At 42.7% G+C, this 10,528-nt stretch overlaps 1 long non-coding RNA gene across 1 annotated transcript in view; it reads left to right on the plus strand.

Moving 5' to 3' along the window:
- The first annotated feature begins 7,618 nt into the window (after positions 1-7,618).
- LOC109311108 overlaps positions 7,619-10,528 on the plus strand; it is a 5,438-nt gene continuing 2,528 nt past the window's right edge. Inside the window, exons 1-2 of the long non-coding RNA XR_002101421.1 lie at positions 7,619-7,633; positions 8,896-8,902. This is a non-coding gene — a long non-coding RNA (uncharacterized LOC109311108). The remainder of the gene's footprint in view (positions 7,634-8,895; positions 8,903-10,528) is intronic.

The following is a 10,528-nucleotide window of genomic DNA, read 5'->3' on the forward strand; positions in this document are numbered from 1 at the left end:
TACTTAGCCAAAGAGGGAGAGAACTGAGACCAGTGGGGTCTGGGAGAGACCTGCTGCCTGTCAGGACTAGGACTCACTCTAGGACCCTTAGGAGCCTTCCTTTCAATCTTTGAACAAATATATCAAGATATGGCAGGCAAGTGAGAAGGGGAGGGTACTCTAGACTTGGAGCAGGGCAGGGAATGCATAGTCATCAGGGGGCATCTCGTTTACCCCTGAAATCCAAACTTGCTACATGGTTCCTCTACTTTCTCGATATCCTGAGCAGCCATCTTCCTTAGTTCTGCTTTTAGACTTTGTAGTAGAGCTGATGGAATATGTCTAGAAGCACATGTTGTAGGATTATATGGCTCAGACAGCTCAACTCACTATTTTTTGTTCAGCTTCCCAAGTACTTCAGATATATCCTGAAACTTATCCTAGATGTTATCGTGCTTTTCTACAGTATGTATTCTTTGAATAAGACCTAGTGTCTGACAAGTCCTTAGGCCTAATATAGGTACACATTTTCCTGACCCAACCACAAATTGAACCTTTTCATTACTATTTTTTACTTTTATCTCCAGCTTGCATATGCCAACAGTACAAATCAATTGTTTTCTTTGCACACTGTAAGCTCAAAACTTTATCAGTTTGCTATGACTGCTTGGTTTCTTTTTTCAAGCCCTTTATAATATAGCCTGGTATAACACTGACTTGTGTACCAGTGTCCAGTTTGAAAGCTTCTGTTTCCAGCATGATATTCCATTCTTCCGATTCTATTGTATCTCACACATTAAAAATGGCCACCCGATCTAATATAGTTCACCTAGGTGTGGACCTTACACTTAGATCCCTAGTTAGTTCTATCTAACTGAAAATTGTACAGAAGTTCCAGTCTAAAAATGGCCAACGTTAACTCTACATCTGAGGTGATCTAACTTAGATCAGGTTGGCCTTTTTTAGATTGATCTAACTGTCCCAAACTTTTTTATACTTTCCAAGACTGGAAAAGGCTAGCCCCTGACCCCAACCCCAGGCTGAGCTTTTCCTACACCACCCCCACCAGTACCAGGTGATTTTTAGCCCCCCAGTTCTCACCTTACCCCCAAATGACCACCCCCTGCTCCAAGACCATTAAAGTCCCTGTCCCTCAAGTTGTTCGCAGTTCTAATTTTATCAGCATTTGCTGATTGCCTGGGGTCAATGAAATCCTGGTAGGGAGAGGGATGGGGAGGTTTGTTCATCTGGGGATGAGGGGCTGCCTGGTTCTGAGGGGTGGGGGAGAAAGTCCCCCATGCCCCCAAGTCCTCTGACTCTGCCAAACCCTCTCAGACCCCACCTGCCCTCCACCCCCCAATCCCCTGGTTAATCTTCAATCCCTTGAGTCTCCCCCTAACTAATCTCCCGTTCCATTTTACCTCTGGATCAGGTGACCATTTTTAACTCAATCTAGCATCTCCCTAACCTCCCTAAATGTCTGTACATAGCCTATTTTTTTTACCACAGAGTGTACATCTTTTTATGCTGCTTTTCTTAAGGTCTCTGTTCTTTTCTGGGATAGTTTATTATTCTGTCCAGAATTTCAGCATCTGGCTTTCCTTCCAAAGGATTCATTCTAATCTGGTAGATCTCTGATACTTTTCACTTGCTGTTTGCTTTTTCTAGCTTGAAATCATGATCCTCCAGTAGTCTTTTCCTGAGCTGCATGTCTCTGACCCTATTAATATCTGATCTTTAATCATGAAGTTTGTGAGTTCTTCAAAATTCCAGGATTGACTCAGCAGTCTGAGAGCCTGTCAGATTCCCCAAAGGATTCTCCCTTTTTGTAACCTCATGCGTATTTTTACCATATTTTCACAAGTTTCATTCTTTCTGTAATGCAATACTCCTTAAACTTTTTGAGCATCATCTCATAATGACTATGCTTTGTTTGGCTCAGTTGTACACTGTTAGATGCCCTATTCACACTACAGATATCACACAATTAACTGGCTAATTGCACAATTACCTTTAGACCAGCTACATGTGCAAAATGGTTACATACAAAAAAGCTCCAACCAGCTATGAAGTTAGGCCTAAAAAATGTGTACTAACTTTATAGCTGGTTGCTATTGAACTTTATTTTGCACATGTAGCAGGATCTCCCCTGCAGCTGGGAACCTGGTCAGCTGAAGTCTCCCAATGACAAGGGTGCACCATGCACAGTATGAAACCACATGGCTCCTGGGTTCACAGCTGCAGGGCTCAGTGGTGCATGAAGTCCCAGGCCCTGGGCATTGCCTGTGGCTGTGGTTTCTAACCACAGGAGTTTGCATCTTGCTTATGGATTAGATTCCATTGCACCTTATTGCTGAAGCAGAGTTTGCTTACGCAAAAAGCAAACTCTACTTCCAGCTATAAGGTGCAATGGAAACTTATGCACAATGCGACGTTTGTGCCTCCTGCCACGCACATGTGGCATGACAGAAGGTGCAATTATGTGGAATAGACATTCAGTCCAATTGCACCTTTACTTGTGCATGTAAAGTGGGGCATATGTCTATGCAGCACCTCTGCACCTGCTTTATTCAGAAAAAACAGCTGCCTTTTTGTCACTTCGCTTCTTGTGGTACCACTCAGTCTCACGTACAGGTAAAATTGTTGCTCATACCTCCTCTATATTTCTGTTCTGTGGTTGGAGACTTTCAGCTCTGCTGAAGCCCAAAGCTTCTACATTTTTTTTTCTTCCTTAAGGTTCACTTCATGCAATGTGATTAGTTTTTTTCCAACCACTCTTGATATCATGTTTTTTGTCAGTTTAGCTCATTGAGGCAGGAACTATTTTCACCCCGTTTCTTTATTTCTGCTAACAAGGCACACAGACAAGCAGACCTCTTTTCCCCCCACATCAGTTTCCCCCTCCAGCCTGACTGACTCTGCCTAGCTCTTAAAGGCAATACTGATGTCAGCATCCAAGTCAGTTCAAAAGCTACACTTTGATTGAAAAGAATCATTTAACACTGACATTTCCCAGTTCTTCTAGAATATTGACCACATCCTTGTTACATCCCTAGGGTGGGTCTCAGCATCAAACAATACCTAAGGGATTTTTTCCACAATCCTGACAACCAACACTGTTGCCTCAGGTTTTTTTTTTCCTTACTGGCTAGGAAATCTCCACTTTGCCTCCACCCTCATATGGCTTATTATCTATCTGTATATGAAATTTTATTACTTCCTAATTCATTCAGAACCACCAAGAGAGAAAAAATGCCAGGGAAAATTGTAAGTCCTAATAAGCTTTCATGAGATTAACAAGAAGATGTGCATTCTGATTTCTGGGCTGTTGTCCAAAGAGGCTTTACACCATGCAGAAGTCTGAGTTGCAAAGAGCCTACAGGCACAATTCTGTCTTTACACTAGTACAAGTTAGTTTGCTTCAGAATACAGTAGCTCTTCTGCCTTCTAACTTAGGTCAGATGATTTAAGGACCAAAACTGAAATTTACTTTTCATTCTTTGTACCTGTACATCTCTAGACCTAGCACTTTTGTACATTTTTTTCTTTTAAAAAATAAAAGTAAAAAAAAAAAAGTGTGTGGGGGAAAGAAACAAAAATAGGTCTATATGAAATGCTGTTAAATAGGCATAACATTAAATTTTCTCAAAAACTTGTTTTTTTCCCCTGCTTTCAAGCAGGCCTCCCAAAATGTCATCCATTTCCCCCCACTTACCTGACTAAACTGAACTGTAGTTGTAAACTGTTAAGCATCTCTTCTGAAACATGGAGACTTAGTTTGAGCAACATGTCCTAGACAGGTTGAAATATGCTTAATTGCTTAAAAGGTCCTGATGCCCTTTTAGTAATGTATGAACAAATCTGTTTCCAGTTTCTCATGGAATTTGGCTTTCAGTAAATCTGGCCTGGCTGACATCAAATGAAAACATTGTAAAATTGGTGGGAGAAAACTCTTATATCATTTTTCAACAGCTGGTAGCTGCTGTGATTCCTGAGGCCGCCCTGCTATCTATCTCCTGCTTTAAGAAACTCTGAGTAGAGGTGGACCTCTTGGAAGTAGCAGTTTCTTCCCTAAATAACAGATTCCCTCCCTGAAGATGTTGAAAGAGATGTGGACTCATTAGCTGACTTGTCTTTTAATGAATTGCAACCAAGCAATTGTATCCTACGTTTCATTAGCACATTGTTTTTGTATAGTCTAGGTTGAAAACTTCTCTTTCTGGCCTGTCTTATGAGACAAACTTCAGGTGGTGAATGTACTCATCATCCTTCTTTTGTCAGTGCTAGGGGACTTCATTACAGCATGTAAGCACTTAAAAGGCTCATATCCACTGTGTGAAAGACCTATTCAGCTTATAAAGGAAAGTACCCTATAGTGTCATTATAAGTTGTCAATTCAATTGTAACTTGGGCCATTCCCACAACATATGTAATATTGTTCCCATCTGACCTCTTTTGAGTCAGAAAAGGGTAGGATTGTATTGTGCTGGCTTTGAAAAGTGGCATGGAGTCTAGCATAATAGAGTCCTTATAATATATATAGCATATCCAGCAAGATTTATGGAAGAGCTGAAAGGATTAGATTATTCCCATCATCATGTATGAGAATTCAGCACATATTTTATCATTGTATTTTCAAATTTAAAAAAAAATTAAAAGGAAACAAGGGCACCAAAAAATCTTTGTAGTAGAAAACAGCTATCTAAAATGATACATGATTTCTTTCATGAAAGAGCAGTGAATGTTACCTTGAATTACTCACCCTGCCCTAAAATGAAGACAAAGTTTAAAGAGAGGAAGGTGAGCTAAGGAGGAAGAGACATAAAACTTGATACAAGCCTTTCATGTGCTAAAACACACACCGCTCTGTATCTTTTTAGGAAGGGTTGTCTTCCAAAGCAGTCCAAGCTGCTGGAGGGATATACTTTTGGGGAAGTAGGTTAGATATGAAGGACACTTGTAATTTGGAGTGCTGGGATGACTGAGTGCTGATTGTAGTTTGAACATGCACTAATTTATGTCGTGAATAATGAAGAGTACCAGATTAGGCCTTTAAGAGAATGAATAAAGTGCATTGTCTTATGACAAAACAGCAGTTATCCTTTTCAACCATTGCCCACTTCTAGTAGCTGCTTTAGAGAGGTGGCATTATAGGACCCATAGGTGTAGGTCAGGAGCAGTACTTCAGGGAGCTAGCAAGCAACAAGATCACTGCAAGGGAGTAGTCAGAGAGCATTTATGCTTAGCCTCTGCGAGATTTACCAGAGAATAAGGAAAGGCTCTTCATACTACCTATCTTCCTTAAACAACTGCATAAAAGCTAGGACCAGTTTGCCCCTCAAGGTGCTCCATGGAGTCTAGTGTTAAGGTTGCATATGGTGTATAACAATTTTCCCTCACCTCTTAAATTTAGTGTCACAGGCATAGATGTCCAATTCCCTCTGAAAGAACATATATTTGGGGTGAGTGTGTATGGAAGCAGAATGAGGTCTATCCCCTTGTTTTGTCTTGCAAGCCTGATATCTGACTTTGTGTTATGTGCAACTAATAATCGCTAATATTTCTAGTGATTTACTGATGAGTCTTTTCACTTTAAGCAATCCTGTAGCAGAATCACTTTCCCCATAGTATTAAGTACTAATTTGACAGTTGCTACAGGCAAAGCTGAAAGATAACTCAGATTGTCAAATGCTTTTTGTCCTCACAAATGCAAAATCCTCAAGCCAAGTTTCTAATATGATTCCATTTTATTTTAATTTGTTGTTCACTACTTTTCTTGACATAGTGGTTTCCTAACATATTTGTACATCATTATTTAAATACTTGCTTACAATATAATGTTGTCAATCACCAACACAGACCATCAGCTGGGGAGAATGCGTGATTTTGAAATGCGTGCCCTAACAATCAGGATAAATCAAAAGATAAATCAAGATACACCAAAGAAAGGGGCAAAACAAGAATACAAGTCCTATTTGTATAAAGCAGATGAGATTATTATAATACTTTAAAGTTCATGTGGAATTAAAATATTTTGCCTATTTCTTAGGGTGTTTATGGGTTTGTTCATTTGTTTTTGTTTTTTAACCAGCAATGACAATATGAGTAGTGAATAAAATACTAATGCTAAAAAAAGTAGCAAAATGAAGCATCAAACCGCTTAGAGCTTCCTGGGGCTGTGAAGGACCTTGGAATCAGCTTGAGAATTACTAAAAAAGGAAATTAGAAGCTATTACCCTAAGGGATGAATCTCTTTTGGATCAGATGTATAAAAAAAAATTATGAATACTTAAAACACTCTTATTGCAGTTCAAGTAAAATTCATTTTCTTGAGTTTATGCTTTCTATTTTATTTTAAAACACTCCAAAAAATGCACAACCAAGTTATTTTGAATAGGTTAGCACAACTCTATTGACTCTGTTTTTCTTCTAAAATACAATTGTTCCTTATAGTGACACATCAAAAAAACTCTAACTAGTTCAAAAGACTTGGATTATAGAAAGGAAGTGGATCAATTTTAAATTTAAATACTACAATAGATTTTATTTTTGTGTATTTCAGTGAAAGTAGAGTAATTAGATTTTCTGTTTCTAATCTGAAAGGAATTTAACAACAATGTATAGCCTTGAACTCCTCCCGATCTCCACACTGTAGCTGCATACAAATCAACAACATATATCACATGAAGGAGTTTATGTCCTTGTCGGCTACAAAATTCTGGTTTCCTCAGGACTGTCTTCCTGAAGGTTAACTTTGCAAATCCTCTGTTAGGCTTGCCAAACACTTGTACAGGAGAAAGATGATAGAAAGGACTGACTAAAGAGTTGCATGTTATTTTCCAGGGAAAAAAATTAGCAGTTTTCATTACATTTTATTTTTTTTCTAGTCCCTTTTCCCTAATCCTTCTTGCTAATATCCAATTCAATAAAGTGTTTGAGGCCTTGTTATACCTTACGCTATGAGGCACACAACCGTTGATTGGTGTTAGTGCTAGTACAAGTTGTGGCAGAAGGCCACTGCTGTTTTTCCTCCAAAATTCTGCTTTGTGACAATTTGGTTAGGATCTCTTTAGGTAACCTGAGCTGGCTACGTTCCTGAGGGAGGGGGGAAACCTGCTTCCTCTGCCTACGTGACTGGTATCACATACCTAGGTGAGGGTCTCGCTCCCTGGGGAGCTAGGAACTGCCAGTCTGCCCAGCAACTAGTGATGCATTTCAAATTGGTTGGCTTACAGCCAACAGGTGCTGGCCTTCATTGGACGAGGTAAATGAGGTCACAAGGGCTATATAAGTTAAGGACTGCCCAGGAGGAGGGGGCAGCAGCCATGAGGAAGACTCGGGGAGAGAGAAGAGCTAAACCATTTGAAACTTGCTCTCTCTCTTAAAACTCATGATCAAGGACCTGCCTGCCTCCAGAGGGAATCTCAGCCTGCCTCTGGATGATACTTATGAGTAAGCTAACTAGATATATGGCTTGCAGTAATTCAGATGTGTGATCAAAGGCTACCCAGCCATGGGAGTTTGCTCTATAGGATTTCTCTCATATTGCTTTACCTCGTACCCTATTGCAACACTACCACTTGTAACCAATAAAGTTCTCCTTTGTACCTGGGGTGGGAGACTTATTGGGAGTGGGTCTAGATAATGCCTTGGGGTCCCCTTGGTTCGGCTGACTAAGGGCAACCACTACTTGTGCTTCTGACTGAGGGAAGCATCCCAAGTTCTTGAAGTCAATCAAGTACCCTTTGAGGGTTAATAGGCCGGTGTTTCCCAGGGTGCACAGAGCCAGAATCAAGCCCAGCCCTGGGTGGTGGTAGTGGAACCCTCAGGCTAGTGGGTGTGCTCCAGGAAGGGGGTTGGCCAGACTTAAGGCACCCCCAAGGAGGCACTCAGAGCCTGGAAGGTGGACGGGGTCAGTGAGGTGGGTGGCTCAATGCAGGAGTGCCCTCTACTGGCCTACCACATGTGGTAGTAGTGGTGGGATCCAACAACCTTCTGTATTGAAGGCATAATCTGGGGAAGGGAATAGAGTCACTGAAAACCCTTGAGCAAACAATTTCTAATTTGGCATCAGGTCAACTGGACAGTGTAAGATGGCTGACGAGTATGACCACCTGACAGTGGCCAACTTGAGGGAGCTGATGAAGGCCTTCCAATGAGGAAGGAGCAAAAAGAGAAGATCTGATTAAGATCCTGTGTGATAATGACCAGGCCACAAGATCACCTCCAACCATCCATACGGATGCATGGGAGGCACTGAGGGGCCACCCTTTGAGTGAGAGTACTGGAAATTCCAGCTGCAGCTAGAAGCTGAGGAGCAAGAGCGCAAGTTCAAGCATGAGCTAGACTTGAAAGGGATGGAGCTGGAGGCCCAGCAACAGCACAAGAAGGAACAGAATGAGCATGAGAACGAACAGCACGAGAATGAAGCTAGAGAAGCCCAGCGCCAGCATGAAGCGAAGGCTGAAGAAGCAAGGCTCAAGTCCGAGCATGAGCTTGCAGTACTCCAAATGCAGGCAAATGCTAAAACAGTGCCCACACTAGATGCATCCCCCAGATTGAACATCCCAATCTTCTCTCACTACAAAGATGGGGAAGATCCAAAAGTGTTCCTAAGCATCTTTGAAAACCAAGCATGCCAATGGAAGTTGCCAAAGGAAGAGTTCATGAAATACATGGCTGCTCTGGTTGAGGGTGACATGTCTGTGGTCCTGAACAGCCTACCCTCGGAATCAGCAGATAACTATGATGCCTTTAAAAATGCTGTGTGTTCAAACTTCAGGTTAGGTCCAGATTATTCCCAGGAAAAAATTCTGAAATACCATCCTACAACCCAGGAAGTCAATGGCTGATTTTTGCGGCCCAGGTGTGGGACGCGCTCCTTAAATAGGCAGACAGAGCCAAGGCTGATAATAGAGAGAAGGTGCTAAACCTCATAGTACTGGACCAATTTTATCACCTCTGGCTGAAGGAGATTAAAACCCTAGTCAAAGACAGGTCCCCCAAAACCATCCAAGAGGCCACTGAAATTGTGGACCAGCTGTTGCTAAATCATGAGGGGGTGGACAAGAAGCCTCCCTACTTTTTGGAACCCTTTCTTTTCCTTCCCAAAGTGGGGAAGGGAGGGCCAGGCCCAAAAGGGTAAAGAGGGCCACCTCCTGTTGAGCACAAGGCAGCACCAGATTTGGACAAACCACCCAATTCAGAAAAGAGGGGGTACTATAACTGCAGGGAGCCAGGCCACATCAGGCCCAACTGCCCAAAGCTAAACAACAAACCCAAGCCAGTCAGACATGCAACAGCAGTAAGCAGTGAGGGGGGGAGACCCAAGCCACTCTGAGGGCTACAGGATTACAAACCCAGAGGAAGTGATGGCTTTCCATGAGACTAAGATAATGCTAACAGGAGAACCCTTGTTGGGGAGCTGGGCACAAGATCCAGTGTGTTTATTAATCAATGCCAACCTTGTTTCACCTGCAGATATAGTCCTGGGGAGGACCCTTACCATTCAAGGGGTGGGGTCCCTGCCATTTGAGGTACCAGTAACCTGTCCCCTCATCGAGTAGAGAGGCTGTGGGATGTGCATACAACTGCATGTGCAGGAAGGGGTTCCTGTCCCCATCCTGGTGGGACATGATATTATGGAGCTAGAATACCTGCAAAGGGAGGAGGGCCACCTCCTAGAGCTAGAGCCCTACATTGTTAGTGTGGTGACTCATCAACAGAGAAGAAAGGCTAAGGCAGAAGGAGTGGAAACTTCCCAGGGCCTGGTCCCAATTGGCTACTGAGGCAGAGGGGAAGGAAGGAGAGACTCAGACTCCCTCTGACTGCAACCAGGCCCCCGGGCATCAAGGAAACCAGCAACCTCGAGGCTGGGTTAACTGACAGTCCCAGGGAGGATTCTGGTCAGTCAGTGGCAGAGGAAACTGAGATTCTTGGGGAGAAGTTAAAGGACATCCACAAGAGTGCAGGTGCACTCCTTACAGGAGCACCAGAACTCTCTGCAGACTACTTAGCTGGGCAAGGGGAGTTTAAGCAGGAGGTTCTAGAGGAACCCAGCTTTGAGGAACTTCGGCAGATGGTTCAGGAGCAAGAGACAGAGTTCACTCCAGATAAGAGGGAACAGGTGTTCTGGGATAAGAGACTTCTCTATTGGTTGTGGGTACCAAAGAACCATGCCAAGACCTGGGAACCCCATCGCCAGCAAATAGTACTTTGTAAGTTCAGACAACAATTGCTTTCCATGGCTCATGATTTACTGTGTGCTGGTCACATGGGAAGGGAACAGACATGCCAGCAGCTGCAAGTGAACTTTTATTGACCCAGAATTGCCCAGAATGTGACACACTACCACAGATCTTGTGAGATGTGCCAGCAGACAGGCAAAAGTGGGGACAAAAGAATTTCATAGATTTTTCATAGATTTCATAGACATTAGGGCTGGAAGGGACCTCAGGAGATCATTGAGTCCAGCCCCCTTCCCAAAGGGCAGGAAGTCAGCTGGGGTCATAGGATCCCAGCAAGATAAGCATCCAATTTACTCTTGAAG

The sequence above is a fragment of the Crocodylus porosus genome, unplaced genomic scaffold (assembly GCF_001723895.1).
Source record: "Crocodylus porosus isolate Cpor-Errol unplaced genomic scaffold, CroPor_comp1, whole genome shotgun sequence".
Lineage (NCBI taxonomy): Eukaryota > Metazoa > Chordata > Crocodylia > Crocodylidae > Crocodylus > Crocodylus porosus.